The following is a 13,728-nucleotide window of genomic DNA, read 5'->3' as shown; positions in this document are numbered from 1 at the left end:
CCTTTTGCAAGGCAAATTTCTGGTGTTGCAAAGACAGAGAAGAGATTTTTTTTCTTGCCGGGTACTATGTGTGCTCAAATAAGTGATTAAGAGTAAAAAAAAAAACCCCTAGCGATACTCTTTCCTTCCACACATGTAAACATTTGGTTTATTATCTGGACACACTCTTTCTCATTTTAAAGGCTAGAGCAGGCACAGCTGAAAGGCTGATCAAGTGGCTAATATTGGCTTAGTGTCCTGTGCTACCTCATGAAATCACTGATGTCAGAGATTACATTTTATATTAATTTCTGTAGACTCCGTTCCTTGACCAGAGCCTGACAAGAGGTAATTCTTGGGAAGTATTCAGTCATTATATTGAGGTTTATTGACAGAAACCCCTCATATTTTAGCAATTCCTTCTTATTTCTTAGAATGGAGTGGGGATATCCAGTAGGGCAAAGCCCAGATCTGAAAGCTCATATTTTTTTGAGTGTGAAGTATTTGGAAGTTTTCTGGCATTGGGGTCCCAGAATTGTGGAAGAGATCTCTAAATTTCTTTTTAAAAATATTTGATGTTTGGGGGTACATATGGAGGTTTGCTATGTGAAAGGAAAATAGATCTTGGGGCCCCCAAATCGCTAAGCTAAAGGGAAAAGTCAAGCTGGAAACTGCCTAGGGCCAATCTGCCTCCCATTCTATTCAAAGTCACCCCTCTGTTGACTGAGATAAATGCATATCTGACTGCCTCCTTTGGAGAGGCTAATCAGAAACTCAAAAGAATGCAACTATGTGTCTCTTATCTACTTGTGACCTAGAAGCTCCCTCCCTGATTTGAGTCTTCCTGTCTTTGATTTGAGTTGTCCTCCCTTTCCAGACCAAATCAGTGTTCATCTTGCATATGTTGATTGATGTCTCATGTCTCCCTAGAATGTGTAAAACTGTGCTCTGGCCACCTTGGGCACATGTCATCAGGACTTCCTGAGTCTGTGTCATAGATGTGTGTCCTCAACCTTGGCAAAATAAACTTTCAAAATTAACTGACACCTGTTTTAGGTTTTCGGGGTTTACATTTTGTTGACCACAGAGGGATTCCCAGTGGAGATGCTCTTGACCTTTGACAAATCTCCTATTGGTGTTTGGCACCAGCATGAGCTAACTTTATGGCTCAAACCAATAGGGACAATTTGCTGAGATCTGAGAGTACCCCCACCAGAGAATCCCTGATCTCCCAAAATTTGGTCAAGATTTAAAGTTAATTTTGCTCTACAATTCCTCTTTTTTTTTTTTTTTTTTTTGAGTTTTACTTGCATCCAATAAGACAAGATTTCCTGTTTCCCTTTGAGCTTGCTTCCAACAAGAAAGATTAGGTTTTTCTTTTTCTTTTTTATTCTGCTTCTAGGATGGTAGAGAGCAGTCTACAGCCTGAGACCCATCTCTAGGTAAGTAACTAAATTGGGGTTTGTCTTGGCTAAAGTTAAGATTAAAAATCTGTGCAGGTCTTAATTTCACCTTACCAATAGAGTGCTCAGTGATCATATAAGTCATACCATCATTTGTTTTGCTTAACTGTTTTTCGTTTTTGTTGTTTGTTTCTGTTTTTGTTGTTGTTTTGGTCATTTTCCCCATTGGGTTTGATCTACTCTGTCTGACTTGGTCAAATCCAAAGAAAGTTCCAAATTATTGGGAACAATGCCTCTGAAGCGGTGGGGGAGAAAAATGGCCAGCAAAAGGGAAAAAAAGGAAAGAGTTTTACTTTTGATTATGAAAGGGGCTTTATATACATAATGAGGCCAACTTTTTGCTAGTCAGGCCAAACTAAAAGTAATGGCTGTTGCCACACGCTGCAGTTCTATAGTAAGGTTCTGCCTTCTTTTTTTATTTCCACCGTGACATCCTGGGTTTGTTTCCTAAATCAAGCCCTTTCTGGTTTGATAGTTGGTACTTCTGAAATAACAGCAATTTGTCCTGGGTCAAAATAGTTATGAAATTAAAAATGTTTTCCAAAGGGATCTCAAAAAGTCAGCTTAATTAAAAGCTAACATCCAAAATGTGTGTGTATGTGTATGTGTGTGCTTGTATTTAAAAGCCTTCATGTTTTTGTTTTTTTCTCTCCTGGGACCTGGTCTTTTTTTTTTTGAGCAAAAGTGGATTTTTCCTTCTCAGTTGACTGAATTTTGTTCTCTTTATTAATAGCTATTGCAATAGAGGCTACTCTGGGATTGTTAAGGAAGATTGCAGTTTAGACAGTTAGAAATGTCTTTGTTTAAAAAACAATTTTTTAAAGTGCACTGTAAAAGCATAATGTGTTCTAACCTCAAAATAATTCTCCTTTTTTTGAGACCCAGGATTGAGTGTGGACTCTGCCCAGAGCTCAGAGATCTAGTTAACAGATACGTAGTCCCTATATAAATAAAATTGGCCACCTATGCAATCCTATAATAGATTTAAATAATTTTATGTTTGATTTGGCATCCGTCTTTAATCTCCCTCTAGTGCCACCAGATCTTTTCTCTCTGTACCTTATGATGTAAATTTTGCTGTTTGATTTTTACCTGAGTTGTTTCCTTTAATATGCAAACTTAAGGCTACTTAGCTGATAACTACCTAGGGTTGTGAAACAAGTTATCAAGAATCTCAAAGTCTAAGATATAAAAAAAAAAAAAAAAACTTTATGAATCTATAAAATGTGCTTCTATTGGCATGCCTGATATGTCTATGTATTTATGTGTTGTATACACAATGTTTCACTACTGAAAATATATAAAAGAGTTATAAATAATTGGCCTTATGAAAAATAAAAGCACTAAACCAAAAACATTATCAGAAAAAGAAAAGACTAGTCAAATGTGTTTTCAAGTTTATATGACTTAAGTAAAATCTTTAATAAATAAGCTAGCTTTAAAATTATTGGTAATGTTAGAAATGTTTAAAAAATTGCTAGCATACATTTTTGTTTGCATTTATTAGTCATGTAATTTCATACTTATCCCTGCCAAATACTATAAAGTATATAAGACAGAAAAATCTTTGCTTGTTTAGTGACCTTGCTTGTGCAATTTATAGACAGGCTGACTATAAGACAGAATGATCTTTTCTTGTGTAATCTTTAATAAATAAGATACTGATATTGGTTTAATAAAAATAGCTATATCTTAACTTATTTAGTAAAATTACCGTAACTTCTAATCTTGTGGCTTTAGGCAGTCCAGTCCATGGACAGTAAAATGTTTGTTTTGGGAAAGGACTGTTATCATCTCTGTTTCAAAGCTAAACTATAAACTAGTTCCTCCCAAAGTTCAAGAATGAACGAAGACAACTTATAAGTTAGAAGCAAGATGGAGTCAATTAGGTCATATCTTTTTCACTGTCTCAGAATTTTGCAATGACAAGTTTCATAACTTTAAATGATGACTATCACAGTTTTCATAACTAATCTAGGTAAATGAATAAAATAAAACAATTAGTTAAATGCAATAGGATACATACTTGTAGATGAACTTTTCATAATTTAGAATCTAAAGTTAAATTAAATAATAGATATTTTATAATTTGGATATTTTCCAATAAAAATATATTGTAGGAAAACATTCTTTCTAAGAAAAGTGTCCTTTTTAAAAAGGACCAATTTTTGTCAAATTCAAAGCTTATGTAAAGGTTATGTATAAAACATGGTAAAAGGAATCAGGATATAAGAGAAATATAAAGAAATTTATAGAAGTAAAGAGTTATCTTTTTTTGGAAAATGCAAAGACAAATAATTTTATATGAGAAAGAATCTTGTATGGTAAATTTAGACATAGAATAAAATGACTGGTTGTTTATGAAAGAGGGTTGTTCAGGACAAACCAGAAAATTCAAGGATGTTATGAATGGTCTGTATAAGTCATAATAAAAGAATTTATTAAAAAAAAAAAAACCCAGAGATAGGGATCTAAGATGGCCGAATAGGAACAGCTCTGGAGTGCAGTTCCCAACAAGAACAACACAGAGGGTGAGTGATCACCACATTTCCAAATGAGATATTACTGCCCATAGACCAGGAGATTCCTGGGCTGAAAAGCACAAGTTTCTATCATGGCTGTTTTAGCTGGTGCAGTGAGTCTCCACGCAAAAACTCACACAAATCTGGGTGGCTATTTCAACTAGTGCTGGGAACTCCAGGGAGACAAAGCTGCCCATTCAGCTGAAAAAAAGGGGCTGAAACAGGAAGCCAGGTGATCTGGCTTGGCAGGCCCTACCCTCACAAAGACCAGCAATCTGAAGCACTCTGGATTGAGAGTTTTGCAGCAAGTGCAGCTAGACCTGGGGTGGTCCAGCTCTGTGTGGGGAAGGGCATCCACCATTACTGAGGCAGTCCACCACTACCGAGGCAGTCTGCTATTACCAAGGCAGGCCACTATTATTGTGTGGAAACCTATGTCTCTTTGTAGGTCTCTAAGAGCTTGCTTTATAAAACCAGGTGCTCCTGAGTGGAGTACATATATATTTAGGATAGTTAGGCCTTGTTGAATTGAAATCTTTTTCATTAAGTAACGCTCTTCCTTGTCTTTTTTGATCTTTGTGATTTGAAATGTGTTTTGTCTGAAAGTAGGATTACAACCCCTGCTTTTTTGTATTATCCATTTGCTTTGTAGATTTTTCTCTATCCGTTTATTTTGAGACTATGATTGTCATTACATATGAGATGGGTCTCTTGAAGACAGCATACATACCATAGACTCTTTCTTTTTTATCCAGTTTCTCACTCTGTGCCTGTTAAGTGGGGGCATTTAGCTTGTTTACATTCCATGTTAGTATTAAATGTGTGGATTTAATCCTGTCATTGTGCTGTTGGCTGGTTATTATGTTGGCTTGATTGTGTGGTTGCTTTATAGTGACACTGGTCTGTGTGTTTACAAGTGTTTTTGTATTAGGTGGTAGTGGTCTTTCCTTTCTATGTTTAGCACTCCTTTCAAGATCTCTGTCTTTCAAGACAGATCTGGTGGTAAGAAGTCACTCAACATTTGCTTACTTGAAAACGATCTTATTTATCCATCACTTAGGAAGCTTAGTTTGGCTGGATATGAAGTTCCTTGTTGAAGATTTTTTTCTTTAAGAATGTTGAATATAGGCCCTCAATCTCTTCTGGTTTGTAGAGTTTTAGCTGAGAGGTCCACTGTTAACCTGATGAGGATTCCTTTTTAGGTAACCTGCCCTTTCTATCTAGCTGCCTTTAACAATCTTTCATTCTTACCTTTGAAAATTTGATGATTATATGTCTTGGGAATGATCTTCTTTTGTAGAATTGTGCGGGAGTTCTCTCTATTTCCTGAATTTGACTGTTGGCCTTTCTAGCAAGGTTGGGGAAATTTTCATGTATGATATCCTGAAATATGTTTTCCAAGTTGTTTGCTTTCTCCCCCTCCCTTTCAAGAATGCCATTGCTTTGTAGATTTTTCCTCTACATAATCCCATACTTTTTGAAAATTTTGTTCATTCCTTTTTATTCTTTTATTCTTTATTTTTGTTTGACTGTCTTGTTTCAGAGAACCAGTCTTCAAGTTCTGAGATTCTTTCCTCAGCTTGGTTTATTCTACTGTTAATATTGTGTTATTTAGCTCTATCAGACTCATTAGATTCTTTTTTTATACTGGCTCTTTCATCCTTCAGCTTTTGTATTACTTTATTGTGATTCTTATTCTCCTTGGATTGGGTTTTGCCATCCTCCTGAATCTTGATGGACTTAATTCCTACCCATATTCTGAATTCTATATTTCTGTCATTCCAGCAAGTTAGGCCTGGTTAAGAGCTCTTGTTGGAGAGCTGGTGCTGTTATTTGGAGGATGTAGGACACTCTGACTATTTGAGTGACTAGAATTCTTGCATTGGTTCTTTCTCATCTCTGCATGAGATGTGGGCACTCCTTTAACTGCAGTATAGATTGAGTTCAGTCAAACAGATTTCTTTTCTGGGTGTTTTCACTAGGCCACAGCTTTGTGAGAGTCTGTATTTGAAGCTGACTTCTTGTCTGTGGTTTCAGAGGGGTGTATGTTAGTGGGGTGGTTTTGGTGTTGAAGCTTTGGAGTGTGATCCAGAAGGTGACACTTAGGCTTATTGGTGAGTTGGTAGACTCTTGTTTGGTTGTGTGGCTCCCCAATGTTTCTTCCCAGTTGCAGCTGTGTTCTTTCTCAGTGCTCTGAAAGTGTGGGTGCCTCTCCAACCTTTAGTTCTGGGTAAGCCAAAGACAGATGTGTTTTCTCACTTTGTATAATGTCTTAGCTGCAGCCTTTGGGATGCAATTTGAGAAACTTCAAATTTCACTGTGTTTATTCTGTCCATGTAGCCCAGGTTAATTTTACAACATTGATTACTTACTATGCCGAAGGTACTTACAGCAATATAAGGACGTAGTTTCTGACTGAAGAATCCTAATTATTTAATCACATGTGGAAAAATAGTAATGTTGCCCATTTTGTGTAGTGTTTAAAAAGTTTTCAAGTTAATGATCTTAAAATTACTATATGATGATTTGTACCCTCCAGTGTAGGAAAGTATGTTATTTTCTCAATCACAAAATGTACTTTCTCAGTATTCCTTTGGGATTTAGCAAGTAAGTCAACATGATAATACTGAAACCTTTCACTTAGTCACTTCTGTAGTATATTTATACACTGTTAGTCATCTTTGCTCTTCTTTCCTCTTTTCTTCTTTCCTTTCCTCCCCTCTTGTCTCTCTCTTTTGAACTCCCTCTGTCCTCTTTCCTCTTCTCCCTCACTCCTCTATTACACCCTTTCTCTTCTTTCTTGTCTATAACCATCTGTCTACCTCTCTTTCTCTCTATAACCCCTGTTACTGGAAAGCCTGCATGGGGGTCAGGGAGCATGTGTATATGGCCTGAAAACTGGATTGGCTGTTATGAACATCTATTCTTAGCTCTGCTCTTGACTTTTGAAATAGTCTGAAATAAAAGCTGCTGTCTCAGCTCCCTGTCTCTTTCCTACTCCTTCTTTCCTTTTCTCTAATCCTGCCTTTTTTTCTTTCTTCTCCTCCCCCACCACCCTGTCTTTCTTCCTTGTTGCCTCTTTTCTCCTTTTGGAATTTGGCCTCATTTGCTACCACTGCACACAGACTTCTGTGTGGTAAGAAAAAGGAAGAGTTTGACCCCAGATAGCTGTAAGTTTATTTACACCAGCCCACCCTTCATTCTACAGAGGATGAAAAGAACGCCACTTTTTGAATGTCCATCTATAAGTTAATTCACTTAGCTGGCTTGAGTTATGTCTACTTTCTGGGACAGTCACATAGGCCAGGGGGATGAGTACCATGATGGAGCCCATCCTGGTTGCGGGCCCATCCTGGTCAACCATAGTTGCTGTGATTGGCAATTCCACTAGAACTAACTGGGGATAGGGAGTATAGTCTCTGTCCGAAGTGGGAGTGTTATTATCTGAAGAAATTGGGAAAGAGACACTGAACACAAAAAAGGAAAAACGAAACAAGAACAAAATAAAAGGCATTATGTTTCCCCTCCCACCCAGGTCCAGAATGCAATTTATACGTCATAGTAACTATCAGGGTCACAGGTAATTTTTGTCTCTAAAAAATTCACTGAAGACAAACTAAAGACCATGAATCTTTATTTTCCTGCTGTCCTAAGTCATTCTCTCCTATTGAATGTGGTAGCTAACGTGTTCTTTAACACCTAGTGACATTCACTCTGACGTAAAGAACGGGCTGTTACCATATTAAAAAGCAGCTTGTGAAAGCTATCACAAAGCATTTAAAGACCACTAGAATAAATAATTAAGGGATCAGTTCAATTCAGTCCAAATATGTGTTAAGTGCATATTTTGTCCTAACATCACCAGATTAAATTATAAATATATTAGGAAGAAAATAAAAAATGAATAAGTGATATACATTTGAAAAGGAAGAGATTTGCTAAATGTATCTAGAGCGTAAGTCCTTAGACTTTGGGTGCCAATGCTGAGGAGAGGGGGAGTGGACATTCTCAGAAGGGATGAGCTCTGCACACCCTCCCTTGGTATCTGAAAGAGGTGGTGGTGGTGCTCTGTCGCCACCATCATACATGCTTCCTCCTAGCCCTTCATATGTGGCATGGCAACAAGACCTTATCCTCTCTTAGTTATCACAGGGCTGTTCAGCCAATAAAATGCTTTTCTGTAAACTATCTCACTTAGTTCCACTTCACTGCACTGTGAGGTGGGCAGGAGAATCAACATCAGACCTTGTAAAAGAAGGATATCCAGGGAAGTAAAGTGGCCTGTCCAGTGTCACACAGATTCTCAGTGAGAGAGCTAGGACTCCAGTTGAGCTTTTCTCAGTGCAAGATATGAACTTGCCCCACAACATCACTACAAAGGTCTCTTTCTCAGGAGAGGAATGGTGGAGAGCCACATCCTCCTTCCTGGAGTGCCATTCCTCTCTAACCTACACTGGAGTGGTCTTATCTGAACTCTCTTTCACTGGTTCCTGGTCTTCCCTGGCCTTCCACATACAGGTATCATTTAAGGGAGTTGAACTAAAAGCTCATTAATTGTCACAAATCCCTTGGTGAACTTTAATACCTCTCCCAACTCCCCTTCACCTCCGCTAATGGCAGAGTCCTGGTTCCAACCCCTTCTTGACTTTGGCTAATATTTTGACCCTGTTGCAGGTAAGGATCTCCAGAAAGCAGACTCTGGGACATAGTTAGGACTGCAAAAGGTTTATTGATAAGTGATTGTGGTGAAAGAAAAAGAAGTGGGATTGAGCACAGGAGCCATCAAATGGCATGCAGACCTTATAAAGTTCCTGCAGTCCAGTGGAGAGTCCTGTAGCAGAGGGCATGTTAGAGGGACTCTCATTGGGCAGAAATGGCCAGGTCCTGTACTATTGCCTTGCTAAGTTACTGTCTAGATGCCCCCTGAGAAGACTGTAACCTTGTCTTGGAAGCTGAAGAGGTTAACAGCTGGAGGTTGTCTGTTCTCCACGGTCTTGACAGATGGGCAGTGACTCTTAAAAGCAGGTCTGAGCTGCACCTCTCCATCCATGCCATAGACATCTTTTAATACATTGATTAGTGTTGGTTATTTAATTATTTTATGTTTTTAGGTCTTACTCAGTAACTAAAGTATAACCTTCAGAGTCCAGACTATTAAAAAAATTCCTTCTCCAAAGCAGCCCAGTAGATTTCCTATTAGATTATTTGTTGAATAGGGGAACAAAATAATTGAGTGTCTGGAATTAAAAAAATGTTGATCTTTAAAACATCCACAGAAGAGATATAAATATTACCTCTCTTGGTAACTTGACATGTTGCAACTAAGAAAAAATGATACACATGAGTTTTATTTAAAATGTAGTTAAACTGCATGCTTTTTGGTCTGTTAGATGGCAAATATTTAATGAAGTCGTGGAAAAAAATTCTTGAGGTTTATACCTTGAAAGATGAATAGGCTTAAGTCAGTCACAACTCTCAGATTTAGATTTGATCGAAATCAAATCTAAATGGGTACAACCTTGCAAAAGAAGCTGGCTGTGTTCTTGGGTGACGGGCTGGTCATGATGTAGGTTACCAGTCCTCAGACTTTTCCATGAGGGCTGCCACAGAACTGGCCCTAAACACCTCTACAGAACTCTCAAGCTCAGGGAATGAATTCAGGGACTGATGACTGCCGTCAGGGATACATCTTGCAGGAAGAGACAGGAATTGGAATAGTTGTGAATCTAGCCTGATATTTTATGTCATCGTCGAGCAGTATTTCCACATGTTAAATCTTCCTGTCATTATTTAGAAGTAACAGCTAAAGCAATCATTCCTACACACTTCATTTTGACAGTGCAAAAGCTTTAAAATATGTTTCCCTGATGGCAAAATATGCTTGATAACCAGAGAGAACTGTCCTTTAAAAAGAAGTTTTTAGTGCACAAACAGCTGTCTTCCATTTTTGGCATACAAAGGGAACAATGAAAATGACTAATCTCACTAAGTTACAATAAAAGTGCTGACGAAAGCTTAACTATATACTTTACATCTTTAGTAGCCCTGTAATTACAGCTCTAGTTAAAAAAAATCAAAACCGCAACAACTTCTTGAGCACATTTAATTGCTATTTGCACATATTGTTGTCTTTCTTCCCATAGGAGTATTATACGCTGACCCCCAATATCAGTCATTTATCTGTCCTGGAAAGGTCAATGTGTTTTTGAATAAAACATCTTCATTTAATGTCATTTCTATTATCCTAGAAGATACTCTGGAGGATAATTAATAGTGCTTGATCAAAATTGGGGCTTGGAAAACTTAATAAATACCATGCTACCATCTATACTTCATTAAGTGTCAACTTGCATTTATTTTTATCTTTTCCTGTACAAATAAATAAGTTTTGTGGATTGTGTGTCAGTGAAGCAGAAGCCTAACAATAAAGATAACCTCTAGGACATTATTTTTAGAAAATGTTCATTAAAAAATATGTTTAGGGTTACCAAGGGGTAAATAAAGGAGAATTATTTTTTTAAAAAAACAAGTTCACCTCTGTATTACTTAATATATTTAGGAATTCTTCCCCAAAAAATCATCAGTGCTGTAGGGAAGTTTGCAGTCATATCTGCTTTTCCTAACATGGTTTTTTTTTTTTTTTTTTTTTTTTTCTGATTCAAAGTCTTGCTCTATTGCCCAGGCTGGAGTGTAGTAGTGTGATCTCAGCCTACTACAGCCTCCACCTCCTGTGTTAAAGCGATTCTCCTGCCTCAGCCTCCTGAGTAGCTGGGACCACAGACATGCCTGACTAATTTTTTTAGTAGTATTTTTAGTAGAGACAGAGTTTCATCCTGTTGGCCAGGATAATCTTGATCTCCTGACCTCGTGGTCTGCCCGCCTCGCTCTCCCAAAGTGCCAGGATTACAGGTGTTAGCCACAGTGCCTGGTCTTGTTTTTTGAGATGGAGTCTCGCTCTGTTGCCCTGTGCAGTGGTGTGATCTCACCTCACTGCAACCTCTGTCTCCTAGGTTCAAGCAATTATCGTGCCTTAGCCTCCTGAGTAGCTGGGATCACAGGTGCACACCACCGAGTCTGGCTAATTTTTGTATTTTTAGTAGAGATGACGTTTCACCATGTTGGCCAGGCTTGTCTCAAACTCCTGACCTAAGGTGATCCGCCTGCCTTGGCCTCCCAAAGTATTGGGATTAATAGCATGAGCCACTGTGCCCGGCCTGCTAATATGTTTTAATTTTCTGCACTTCCTCTTAGAATACTATAGTGAGCTGGAGATTGGAAAAGTTATTTACACATCTGATCTTTTTTGAGGCCCACTGCTGGGACAGTGGGTATTATGACCAATGCCTGTGGTGGTCTCTATAATTCTTAGTCCCACCTTGGACATCCTTACTGGCTTACAGCTTTGGGATGTTGGCTCCTCCCAGGAGAGCCTGCGGAGCCTACAGCTACACTCCTGCAGGTTGGAGCTGCATGGCTTCATTCTGCCAGTCTGACTGTACAGAAGACAATATCCTAGGGATACTTAGGAGCACAGAGTCAGATGTTGGGTCTCCTACTTAGAAAGTGCATGACCTTGGCCAATTTTACTTAGCTTTTCTAATTCTTAGTTTTCTTACGTGTATAACAAGGATACTATTAGCACATCGCTATGAGAAAAAACGAGACAAATGCGTATGAAGCCCTTAGCACACTGCCTGGCACAAGGAAAGCATTCAGAAAGTGATGGCTATGTTTATTATTTAGACAAACTAACAGGAGACTCAGACTACAATGCAGCATGTCTGGGAAAATGTTTAGACACAGGAATCTATTCTGGAGAAACTGCTTCAGTCAAGATTCTTTTGGTTGTAAACAAACAAAACCTTGTTTGAACTAGCTTCCACCAGAAGGCGACTGAATGACAGTCATAGGACAAAGATGAAAGGTAGAGTCAGTCTCACAGGGTGGGGCTGGGAGCTAGAAGACACAGCTGGGGCTGCTCTGTCTCTTCATATCATCATGGCTTTCCCATCCCTGCCTCTGTTCATGCTTCTACTCCCTCCTGCTCTGTCTTGACCAAATTCCTCTGCTTTCTCATCTTGGGTATGATTCTAGTGGCCTTCCTGACAGTACTGATAGCAACTGGCTTGTGTGTGTGTTGATACACAATTTGTGAGGGTCTGATTGGCCCAGCTCATCTGTTCGAGCTGGACCACATGAGTCATAAGTCACTGTCTAGTAAAGGATTGAGTCCTCTTTGGTCAGTTGTTCATCATGATCCAAACTGTCATGGCCCATGCAGTTAGGGTCATAGGGGAGGATAGAGCTGCCTCTTTCAGACCAGTGGGGAGAGCAGGTTTTCTCAAAAAGAGTAGAAATATCTAGTATAGTTTTCCTGAGAGACCCGACAACCCTGCTGCTAGCAGTTTCAGTAATTTAGTCCTAATGATGAGGGCTCAATCATAGAGAAGTAGAGAAGTCCTAAAAACTGGTGGTCTCTCCACTTCTCTCCCCAAATGTGGCTGGTGTCAAGATAATTGCTCAGCCAAGAAGTATCTCTCCATCTGTGCCTTTCAGGGTAGAAGGTCAGAATAGGAAGGACTATGCCAGATTTCTCCACACATAGGAAAGAGCAAGTAAAGAGACTGGGAATAGGGGTGGGAGGAGGCTAGGGTAGGAGATATTCAGGTAGGTAAGGATGCTAAATGTGGCTAGCTTGTTGAGGAACTGTGACTTCTCAGAGAGGTCAGAGAAAAGCAGGTGCAGGAAGTCCTTTGGGCTCAGGGAAGTGGCTGACCAAAGAGGGAGAATACATTCTAAATTCCTCTGGCTCAGAGCCCCAGAGGCCTGGTTTTCCTCTCTGTTCTGACAAGGGAGGTGGCTGTTTGTCTGGAAGCTGCAGCTGTGTCACATTCTCCCATGGGACACTGAGTTCTCTAGAGTGCTGAATCAGGACAATAGGTTAGTAAAGATGAGGATTCCCCAGGTTTGCAAATCCTAAACCGAACAAGGAGTTCTTCATTTCTCCCCAAGGAGGAATGGTTTGGAGTCACTGGCTACAGTTAAAATGCAAGAGAAGAAAGTCTGTTGCTGTGGAGCTATCTAGAATAGGGCTTAGCCTTAATTGAAGTAATTGATAAACACCTGAAGTCCTCACTCAAAGTCTTGCCCAGAAGTCTTCACGTTTTCACTTTGGTTGCAGGAGGTGGTAGCTTGATTATGACAAAGTCTCCTGGTCTCATTAGTTGACTTTTGGCAAATAATGTAACCCATTATGCCAAGTGGATGGGAAGGGAGGTTCTCTTCTTTCCTGGGCGGTAACCAAATGGTCTTGACCAAGATAACTAGTAATTCAGGCTTTGGATCAGTGCTTTTGTGCCCATGACAGAGAAGGGATAGGTTGATGGGCAATAACATGGTGAGGAGGAAAAGTACATAGACAGTGATCACTGGCAGATTGAAGCAATGATAATTAAAGTAACAACAATAATGGATACCATTTATTCAGCATCTACCCATCAGGCCTTTTTCACATATTCATTTCTCCACAAGACCTGCAAAATAGCTATTAAAATATCTGTTGTACACATGAGGAAACTTAAGCTCAGAGTGATTAAATAATTTGCCTAAATCCAGACACTGGATACACTGGAGTCTGAGTCCTAGTCTATCTGATATCAGTGTCCATGGAAGTTCTGCTACCACTCACTGATTCTCCAGATTGAGATCCTAAAAATAGTAAAGAGGGTACAAACAATTAAAAACAGAAATAAGTTTCACTTAGA

The sequence above is a fragment of the Cebus imitator genome, unplaced genomic scaffold (genome assembly GCF_001604975.1).
Source record: "Cebus imitator isolate Cc_AM_T3 unplaced genomic scaffold, Cebus_imitator-1.0 Scaffold2, whole genome shotgun sequence".
NCBI lineage: Eukaryota > Metazoa > Chordata > Mammalia > Primates > Cebidae > Cebus > Cebus imitator.
This window is presented reverse-complemented; position numbering follows the sequence as displayed.